This window comes from Myiozetetes cayanensis, unplaced genomic scaffold (assembly GCF_022539395.1).
Source record: "Myiozetetes cayanensis isolate MyiCay16 unplaced genomic scaffold, myiCay2020 scf17, whole genome shotgun sequence".
NCBI classification, from domain to species: domain Eukaryota; kingdom Metazoa; phylum Chordata; class Aves; order Passeriformes; family Tyrannidae; genus Myiozetetes; species Myiozetetes cayanensis.
In genome coordinates this window covers 12,780,829-12,791,085 of record NW_026087378.1, presented here as the reverse complement: position 1 = coordinate 12,791,085, position 10,257 = coordinate 12,780,829, and positions in this window count along the sequence as shown.

Below are 10,257 nucleotides of genomic sequence, written 5' to 3'. Positions count from 1 at the left end.
GCATTTTCAGCACAGAAGAAAAGATGAAATAATAATAATAAAAAAGCCTGAAACAACCAAATATCTGTGTGTGTGTTGCTTAGTTCCTTTTAGCAAACCCTGTGTTAATGTCATGATTGTTGTGCTATGAAATTTGACTGAAAAAAAAAACAAAAACCCCAAAAAAACCCAAACCAACTCTCAACATCATTTTAAAGCATCCCTCAATTTGATACTTTCATAAAATGAACATAACAGTAGAAAATACAGATGCCAAAGTGGAACCTGCCTGTGAAGGAATCCCAGCAATCTGAAATACTTTAATAAAGAATATCCATGTCATGACAGCTACACTGGGAGCACCAGATGTGCCCAAGAGAGTCCTTACTTTCAGTGATAAAGAAAAAAAGCCTCAGAGCCAGGTTACATCCATGGATCTCTTCCTGGATGTAATCCCTAATTCAGTAAAGTCTGTTTTCCTTCCAAGGACAAGTTTATTTGTCCAGTAAGACAACAGGACAGTGCCAGGGATGGGAAGTGCCAGATTTCAGCACAGGGGGTTATTTAAATCTCCCCAAGGTGACAGTTCAGAAACCACTGGGTGCATCTTTACCCAGGAACATCAGGGGTGAAATTTTACAGCTCCAGAGATTCCTGATCAGCTACACACTGGTACCATCACTGGGGTTCTTGCTTGGCACCCAAGCAAATCAAAGACAGAACAGCCTCTTAGCACCTCTTTAGCCACCTGGAGAATAAGGGGTTAAACACTGCAAATTCCCTCCACACCAGTCCAACAGGGACAGACGAATCCCAAGCACTACAGCAGTAAATCAGTGTGGGTGTCAATTGACTTCAAATAAGTTTCTATTCTGTTGCATTAAACTACCCCTGACACGCTTTGTTTTCTCCCTGTGCCTGGAGCACACATTTCTCTCTCTCTGCTATACTGGAAAATGAGTTTTTTTGAATGATCCCCTCAGAGCATTTGAAATGCACTCTGTTTTGAAGGCAGCAGCATTTGAGCATTCTTGAAACTGCACACTTGTTTCATGATGAAAACAGAATGTCAATGCTGTCACCTCTGAAAGGCAGGGAAATGGGTCTTTCACCCCCCCATGTTGAGTGCAGCTGTAAGTCACTTAAAGTTACACTCGACATGCTCCTGTTTTGCAAAGGAGGTTGCAAGAAAATAGGATTTATGAACAATAGGTACATGATACATTATCACAATAAAGCAGTAAAAACTTTATATACCTTTCAAACGACACTGCAATATTTAGAAATCTCTCTGGCCTTTTACATCCTGGATTTCACGTCGTATCTTTTGTAAATCTAACTGGTATGTTAAATACCCCATGCTCATATTCTGATTTTAATCTATGTAATAGTCAGCTGTGACATTTAAGAATCCTGCATGAGATGACTGAGCTTTGAGTAACTTTGTCTCCACTGCTGATAGGTAAAACTATGCAAATATTTGAGCAAAAGAGGATTGACTGTCCCATTAAAGATCTTTTTTCAAACATCATTACTGAAGTGTATTGCATGCTGGGTATAAAGCAATATAAAATATTCCACAGTGAGCCCAGCATGGAAATTTCTTTCTGGAACACATCTGGGGTTATTTAATATCTCTGTTACATATAACTTCCCTGCCCTTCAGAAAGGGATGGTACCAGCTAAAGGACATAGGTAGGAGAACTTATTTTTTTGATTAGACGTTTATTTGGGGGAAAAAAATGAAATAGCAGTGGAAAGTAGGTTCTCTGTATCCCTAATTTTTTTTTCCCCTTTCTTATGCTGTTCAGCTTGGACTCAGAGATGAGATAACTATTTATTCTTCAAACAGTGCCACAACTCCCCAAGTAGGTTAGGGGACGGATGCACATGTGGTAAGAGCAGGAAAAAGGGAAAGAACATTCTTTTTACTCAAGCACAGGTCAGGGGATGAGAGACTGACAAGGTATGTGTCAGTTTTCCAGTGAAAACTTTTGAAATTATGGGTTTTTTTGTAAAAAAAATGTCAGTCATTGCTTTTAGCCAGTTGGGTTTATACTCCTCTATCCACTGTTTGCCTCCCTCCTCTATTTATTCAAGACAAGCAATCAAGGGAAGCTATGAATGATGAGGTTTAATTAAGCTGCAGCTCCATTAACTGAGATTCCCCCCAGGAATTCCCCAGCAATCATTCACCTGCAGTAGGTCATCCTTCCTTCTGTTGTTTGCACCCAGTGAAAGGAGCTTCCACTGATCCCCCAAGGCTCAGCCTGAGCTTTGCCTTTCCCCAGGTTTCTCTGTGCAGGAGAAGCTTGTTGCTGCAGCAAATTTCTGCCTCCTTTTTATACCTCCTAGAAATGGGATTCATCTTACTTACATTTTCTACAGAGCAGAGGATTTAATGACAATCTCACTTGGCCATGCAAACTGTTCTCAAAGGAAAGAAACAGCCACTCCTGGGGCAAGATGTGCTTTGTTTTGATGTCTTAAATCTATTCCCAGCACACCCATTCTCCTCCTGACAGGAAATTAATGTAGGCAGTGATTTAAGGTATAGTTATGGACAACCGAGTCAGAAAGGACAAATCCCACTCTTGGAGAATCAAGTTACTGTTTATAGAATATTTAGCCCCTGATGGATGAAGCTCAGCCTGAACACTTGCCACAAGATCATTGCATGCATCCATCCAGCAAAATGTTCCTGATTCTGGAGAGTTAACAACTGACTAACATCAGAAATGGATTTATTCACCAGATGTAGGTGTGTCTTTCATCTTCCATAACTCCAGAACATAATATTTGGGGGGAGGGGTGTCATCCCTAAATTTCTTAAAAAAACCCACAAAACACATAATTCACAGTCTACCTCTCCCATTGTATTCTTGACTCAAATCAAGCCTGACTGCTTCTTTTTGCCTTGGCTTTAGTTCCAAAACCCTAGTTCCATTTAGAGGCCTTTTCCTGAAATATTGTAATCACAATATCACCCTAAATCCATCTCTGTCCTGATACTGCACTTTAAACCTCAAACTGCCTTCAGTCCTTCTTGTTGAAGCCAGCAGTCAATGATCCATCACTTTTAAATTTCTCTTTCGAGCTGAGCCTGAAAAATTGCTGTCTCAGCTCTAGAAAAGTGAGGCCAAACTGTGTGAGCAAGAAACCTGGTTGCTCTAACTCTCCTTTTATTTCAACCAGCAGCCAGTCAGTATTTTGCAAATAAATTGTCTGGGTAGATCTGTACTGTGCAGAAGTATTTCCTGAAGAAATTACCCAAATGTAATTACTGTGGATTCTGCACTTGCAGTTGAGCTTGCACAGCTTAATGAATTACAGATGGTTGATGATGCTTTATCTGTTATTGTGATTTCACAGTGGTGACTGGAATAAAAATTATTAAATGAAAATCCTCTTTCTAATGATCATTTAAACAAACAGATTTTCCTGATCTTTGCAAGGCTTGCTCGTGCTTTGTCTGGAATCAATATAAATTTTGTGACAAAATCCCTGAGATTCAGTAAAGTTTCAAATGAAGGCAGATTAATTTCCTTTTTTTTCTTTTAATCTTCTCATAATCAAAAAAACCCTGAGCATTACTGAGGTGCCACACCTTAAGCTGATGGCTTTCAGTCCAGCACACCCCCACATGTCACTGTGCAAACAGGAGCCAAAGCTCTCTGGAGGAAACAAAATGAATGTGTTGCCCTTGGAGTCATCTTCACAGACCTGGACTGAACCATCACTTGAAAACAATCTCCACCACATCAGCAACATCACTGCAAAAGGCTGATTTCATCAGAGGGGTGATCTGGGACTCATCCCAATCTTTAGGAGATGATCCCTTGTGTTAAGTCAAAGTCCATGGCCAAGACTTGTAAAATACAGCATTAAATAAATCACCTTTCTATGATGAGTTTTATTTCTTTGCATCTGTGATTCTTAAAGCAGTAGAAAAGGAATATTCTGTAAATTTTTGCCATATGCATTCAGTCCATAACCTCTTCTGAAAGCCAGATAAAAAGCTCTTATCTCCCCAAAACACAGATAGACAGCCTTGTCAATAAGAGATGATTCATGAAAGCCATTTACCTTATAGTGTTCTCCTGAGAAACTTGGAAGGGCAAGAAGGTGCATCTCACAGAGATTAATCAAGGTGATAATGTGAGAAGAGAGGAATCTTTCTTTTTCCAAGTTCTGATGGAAATCTAACACGGTTTCTTCCACCAGTTCAGAATTTTAAGAGAATGTTCAAGTATTTTTTTAATGGGTTTTTTTCATGCTTATTTTACAAGGGCTGACTACAGACAAGACCTAAGGCTTCCTCTGCCAAAGGTTCCATGGAAAGCTTTAGAAGGTAACACAGGGTCCTGCTCAGGCTCACACTGAGGAAATACATCTTTCCAAAAGCCTTTTCAGAAGGGTTTTCTTTCAGGAAGTGGGAGCGTGTTCACCCAAACCCAACTCGAGTAAATTGTACAGGCAGAGGTCACTGTGGCCAATTTATGCTTTCACATTCATTTCAGTTTTCAGGGACTGTGCACCCTTCCTGCTTCTCCAGCCTGCTGCTTTAGCCATGAGAAGGGTGAAAACATTTTAACCCCACTCCCTTTGAACACTGAATTAAACTGTTTTGTTCAGAGTAAGTCTTTCAAATGCCACTGTTTAGGCTGCAGGAATAAAGAGCAGAGGAGCAATCATTCCTTGCAAAAATGCAGAGATGATAAGATTGTTTCAGTGTGTCAAAATTAAAAATAATCAAGGTTTGAAGAGAACTGCTTTTGCAGGGGGGGCAAAATCCTTGTTACATCAAACCTGAGTCTTTGTGCTGAGGAAGCTGCAAAGCCAGTTCCTGTCTTTAAGCAGAAATCCTGGGTAAACCTCCCTCACAGCCAAGGGAATCCAAAACATCACTACTACAGCTCCATTACTCCCTCAGGCCAAAATCAATGTACTGCAGAACTGGAGTGCTGGGTACAGAACCAGCTCCTCCACTACAGTAAATAAAAAGAGAGTCTGTGCCAGTAGGTCAGAGCCATCCCTGTGTGGGCAGATAAACATTGGGATGCAGTTTCCAGATATGGCAACTTGGTGATTTTTTTTTTCTTTTCCCTAAAATGACCAGAAAGAAAATCTAGCACTGGAATATTTTTGGGAGATGGAAGGGGAAGATACAGCTGCAGCCCCTTGTAAGCCTAATGGGAAAACAAATTTCATATGAACCGAGGAGTGGATAATTATGTGTTGCCTAAGAAAAAGAAAACTGTTCCCTCCTAGAGCTTATTTTGTTTGGAACTTAAGTGCTGCTGGTGAATTTCCATTGAGGCAAAATGATGGGAACAGAGGAAAATGGGCAGGAGAAGCTACACAGGAGTTTGCATACAGGAGCAAGAAAATATGCCAAATAATTTAAGAGAATCATTGAATCATAAAATGGTTTGGGTTGAAAGGGACCTTATAGAGCATCTAGTTCCAACCCCCTGCTGTGAGCATGGAATTTGGCTTTTTCCTGTTAAAACATGGGTGTTTGGGAGATGGTGAACTAGTTATTTAAGGAAAGAGAAAGCAACAGTACTATTAAAAGAGGGACTTGGAGCATCGCATGTGAGTCAGTGGGTTTCTTAAGGGAAAAAAATCAAGTGCTTTAAGGGAAAAAAAATACAGCTGCAATTTCCTAATCGTGTTTCAAAAGATAAATACATGGATCTCAGAAGGCCACAGTGGTTCCTATAAACCAACAGCATATATCTACACAGGGAGATGAGGCAAAACTGCAGGAGGCAACTTAATGGTGCTTGAAACTAAGAGGGAAAAAAAAAAGCAACAGCAAAACAAAGTGTCCCTTTAAAAAAAAAAATCCATTTGAAAACATGCAGAGATTGCAAAGAATATGAAATTCAGATTCCTCTCAAGCTGTGATTGCAGTGACAGGAGGGGTTTTTTTCTAGGCCCTGCTGTCCCACAGTCTGCTCTGGAGGGGTCAGGAGAACACAGGGCAGAGTCACGGTGAGGACACAACCAAGCTGCCCTCAGGTTTGAAAACCATGAGGTAGCTCAGGACAAAAAAACTCACAGAAATAGTTCAGCACCAGCCTGCGTGGAAAGCAGAGGAATTTCTTGGCTGAACAAAAAAAAAAAAAGAGGCAAGACACAAACCCAAGAGAGCCCGGTCACAACAACTGTGCAAATAATGACAGTGACTTTAAGAAGGACTGCCATGTGCCTTTGAGGTCACATGTTCTGAATTCACAGAACAGAAAGCTGGTTGAGGTCAGAAGGGACTTCTGGAAGTCCTATTGGTCCAACCCCTTACTCAAGCAGCTGCCCAGGACCATGCCCAGATGGCTTTCCAGCATCTCCAAGGATGGAGAGCCCACAGCCTCTCTGTGCAACCTGTGCCAGCGCTCGGTCACCCCCCCACTAAAAGTGCATCTCCTCCAGCCCTTGTGGATGGTCTGGCACTGGACAGGTCTTTAATTCCAGTGGTGTGGAATGCTACCTTCAATCAACTCAACATGCATTTTTCTTCCAGAGTTTTCAAACCTGTAAATCTCAACAGCAAGTCCTACATACAACTTTAAAATTAAGAAGTGAGCAGGACCTGCTGCTTCCAACTCTCTTTTAACCTTTGCTGAGCTGCTTTCTTTAAACTGCTGCCACAGATGCTTAATTTTCCTCCCCAGCATCACCAGCTGGTGGGATTTTATTGTGTTTGTATGTTTTCTCTCCTTTTAATTTTTTTTCTTAGGAGTCATTGTTTGGGCTTTTTATTGTTACTTAATTGTTTCTTCTCTTTTCGAATGGTGGGAGACAACAGCCACGTCAAAGTGATGCAGCACAAAGGATGGGCAATGGCCCTGGGGATATCAGGCTGACAGGGGTGGTCCAGGGTAGATTTCCAAAGGCTGGGAGGACTGTTAATGGCACAAAATCAGCTGGACCTCTCTCTGCTCCAGCAGAAAATGACCTTTCTTCCAAGGCACACGAATGCAGCGCGCCGGGAAGTTGCGTGTGAGGACTCGTGTTCTCCCAGATAAGGAACGGGCTCCACGGAAGCAGCTGACCTACATTTACAGCTCCAGAGGTACAGCTGACCCACAGGGAGCTACATCCAACATTACCAACACACAGGGAGTGTGAGCCAAAGGGACTGTGCCTTTTAAAGTGACAAGCTCAGCCCCAGCAGCTGCGTGGGGACAGGAGGTTTTTTTACATAAAAAGCAAACGAGATCAATACTTAATTACCAAGGATTATCTATAATTGACAACACCCTTTGTGTAAGACAAGCCTGTAACAGCCTCCAGTGCAATAGATGCTCCTTAGTGACTCACAAAGTTCTTTCACTTCCCAATCTCATTTAGGAATTCCTGCCCCACTCCTGTGCTGGATCCCAGCACATGGATCAGCTGCTCCCAGGTACAGTTATTCAGATTCAAAAGAGCTCTTAAAATTCACAATTTTAAGGCAGGATTATGTTCATGAATACTAGACTTGCCTGCTTAGAGGTTTGATGTGTTATTGACAGCCACACAAGTCAGGTTATGCAGATGGAAGAGATGCTGCCTTTTTTAGGTATAATTAGCATTTCATTTCCTATCAGACAATTTCCCCATCACATTGAGCATCACCAGGGCAATGGGAACATCCAAAGGAATGCTTCATTGCAGATTTATGCTATTAAAAAAACCCCACAAACAAACAAACAAAAAATCTAAGCAATTTCTGAACTAAGGGGATTGAGGGTGGGTTTTCTGTCTTTTTTTTTCTTTTTTTTTAATTGTTTTCATTTTGTTATTTTGGGATTTTTGGTGTGCAGTGACTAGTTCAGTAATTATTGAACTAATACCAGGTAGAGTATCTAAAGCTTTAGGAAGGCTTGAAATCTATGTATTTTCTAACTATTTAATTTCTCTCATGGGCTTAAAAAGTTATCTTATTAAAACCCTTTCTTGCAGAAGGCAAGAATTTAGTGAATAAAACAGTAGAAAGGAGACCAGGAGTCGCCTTGGCTTTTGCACAGATGATTGCCTGATCTGGGAACATCTGGGAATCATTCCCAGATGATTCCCTGATGTCCCCAGCTCCTGGCTGCACACGTACAGCAGCCCCAGGGAGCTTCTGAGGGGCAAGAAAGGGGAGATGAATCTCCCATGCCAGGCTCTGTTGGTGTCTGGGTGGGCAGCAATCCCTCAGGTCCCAGATCAAACCCCAAGTGTATGAACCTCTCATACCTTAAGAGGATTGTTGTAGGCAACTCTCAGCCACACCTCCTGGCTCTGAGAAACTTTCCAAGGGAGTTCATGCCTAAACTGATGCATCTCCAGAAGAAGTTTGGGGGTTTTTTTCCCAACTTGCCCCACTGACCCCTCAGCTGTGAGCTGAGATCCCCCAGGCTCTGGCTGGAGAGCAGACAGAAGATGAAACCTTCTTGTCTCAAGCTTAGGTGTCCATTCTGTGCTTTCCTGATTGCCTGGGGCCAACTGAGGACATCCAAAATCAAGCAGGACTTCTCAGCACGGTGAGAGACACCAGCACCTGACACAGTAATTTGCAAAGCTTCTCCCTGACAGGATTTAACTGCAGTTTGCCACTGTCATCAGCAGCTGCTTTGATAGCCCTGATGTGTCACTTGTGCTGCTCTTGCCTCCCACACGATTTCTGCAGATCACGAGCAATACTCCTGTGACAGCAGGAGAATGCCCCAACCACACTCAGGGAGATAAACACACCAGGAAAAGCTGCCTGTGGGCTCAGAATGTGGAATGGTGGCTTTTCAGGCCTGCCTGGGGGATGTTGTCACTCAGTGGAGCTGCAGGATCCTCACAGTGGCGTGAGAACCGAAATAGGTCACGGTGTGAAACCCGGTGGGACCTCCTGTGCTAAAACAAAGTTTCTGTCAAAGTCATTGTGTAACCTTGACCATCCTTTACAGAGCAGCTACAGAACAGCAACCACAGGAGAAAAAGAACAAATGATTATGGCCCCTAAGCAGATTATTTTTTACCTTTAAAGTGCTTTGCAATTTAGATTTTCTCATCATGCTTTGATGAGGACAGAGCTGAGGGGCAGCTGTCCCCTGGCCAACAGAAATGTCCACACCAGGACAATTTTTATTGTCCTTTATGTAATGAATGAGAATCTGTGAGAAATGAGCTGTAATTAATGTCTCTTAGTAGAAAGTGGCCTTAGAAGGTTTGCAGAGTGAGCGGTTATTTTCTACTTTAATAATATTATTGACTGATCTTTTGCTATTATGGGCTCTCTGGCACAGGGTGTGATTTTTGGGGAGGTCCTGTACAGAATCCTGTCCAGGAGCTGGACTGGAGTGATCCCTGAGGGTCCCTTCCAGCTCAGGGTATTTTGTGATTTCTGTGTCTCAACCCGGCGATCACTGGGAAGACATTTTTAAGGACGATTTAATAATCCTTAAGGAACAAGAGTTCATAGCATATTATTTTAAATTGAAAAATGAGCTGTGAAAGGTTCTAACAGCAGGGGTTTGATTTTCATGGTAATTGGATGTACACAATAGAATTGTACTTGGTTAAGAAATTATCCATAGGCTTGTGGTTTCTGTGTCAGATACATCCCTGAGACTCCTGCAGCCATCCTTAAGCAAAAGGACAAAAAACCCCTCAGAGGATTTTCATGCTTACTTGTCACCTTGAGATAAATACCAAAATTCAAGCAATTCCCAAGTGAATGAAATGCCTGGAAAAGGCAGCAATAAAATGAGAAATATTGGGCAAGCATTCATATTTATAGAAAGTGCAAAGAAGATTAATTCTCTGTGTAATCAAATCCTCACATAAACATTTGTTTCTACTATTGTATTCCAATAAAAGTAAATTAAATGGTGTCAGAATTGATGGCTTTTCCTTGTGAAAGAGATCACAGCCACTAATGAGGCTATGGAAATGAATCAAACTAGGAGTGAAGTTCATATTGTTTAAGGAGAGCAGGAAAAACCAGAACCCACCTAAGAACAGACTTGTGACAGTAACTTCACTTCCTTTTACACTAAAATGCTTTAATTATCTTCTTAAGATTTGGTTGTTTTTCTTTTTCCCTTGAGTCTTTAAAGATTAGGAATGAGGGTAAGTCAGTGGCAGACAAAGGAAAAAGAAAAAAAAATTAAAAAAAATCTCTTGTGCTGGGAAAATTTCAAAGATTCCCAAATCTCTGTCAGCTCCACGTACGAAGCATTTTCAGCCCAGGCTGTTCCTTTGTGCTGCTCTGCCAGATGAGTCACTGATAGATGGAGGAGTTTGTAGCACAGCAGA